Raw genomic sequence first — 1127 nt, forward strand, 5'->3', positions numbered from 1 at the left:
CCTGACTCTCGGTGACCCCATGCCCAGTGGCCTGAGTCGCTGCCCAGTGTACTGTCCCACTTGCGGTTGGTTGTGAATCTGACCCTGTGCTCCACAGGGTTTCCACTGGCCAAGTTTTGGAATACACCACAAGCCTCTCTTCCCAGCCCATCTTAGTCTGCCAGCTCAGCTGAACCCTGTGCCGTGTCCCTGCCACATGCAGGCCTCTGCTGACAGACGGGCAGCGGCTGGACATGAGGAGCACTGGCTGGGACTCGAACCTGGGGATCCTGCATGGAAGGCAAGAATCCCACCACTGAGCCACCCCTGCCCCTAAAATGAAATGAGTCAGGCAACTCACCACCGGAGCACAAAGCAGGGGCCATCTAGTCTCCTCCAGCTTCCTGTTGACCCACATGCACCCAGGACTGTGCTTCAGTTTAGGGTTTCCAAATACCAAGGTGCTGGAATGAGCGGAAGGTACACCCCAGCCCCCGAGATACAGAGCAGGAGACGAGGCTCCCAGCCCAGAAGAGCTGAGGAGACAGCAGGGCTCCAGCGGCTCCACAAGGACGTAGCTGTCCTTGTGGGTGTGTGATTTTGTCCAGAAGCAGTGAGTGCCAGGAGGGCTCTTAAGACGAATCTGATGTGTCGAGCACTAGGCAGCAACACTGGGAAACAATTAGCTGTGAGAATGATTTTCAAGGCTGCTTGACTTCCCTCCTTGGGATATGTCGCTTCTGTGGAAGGCAGGATTCTACTTTGTTCTCCTTGGCTCCATGTCAGGGAGCTGAAGGGGACAGCCAGACAGATAAGGAAGTCTTCCAGGGGCCATCGGGGAGACATGCTACGTGTATCGAAATAGATCCAGATTCAAGCATGACTGCTAGGACAGGCAGGGTTCCCTTGCACGGGAAGAAGAAAGTGTTGAAAACAACTGCATGATGTGATGTTCCACAGGATGCAAAGGCCAAAATGCAAAAGCCACCTAGGAAGTAACAAAGTCAGGAAGCTACCTAGGAAGAAATGAAGTCAGGAGGCCACCTAGGAAGAAATGAAGTCAAGAGCTCTTAAACAAGCAGCTGCCATAGCCTCTGCAGTTTCTCAGTCACACTCCTGTCATTGCCTGTCACTTTGATGGCAAAGTC

The sequence above is a fragment of the Orycteropus afer genome, unplaced genomic scaffold (assembly GCF_000298275.1).
Source record: "Orycteropus afer afer isolate SDZICR_OR568_19922 unplaced genomic scaffold, OryAfe1.0 scaffold00681, whole genome shotgun sequence".
Lineage (NCBI taxonomy): Eukaryota > Metazoa > Chordata > Mammalia > Tubulidentata > Orycteropodidae > Orycteropus > Orycteropus afer.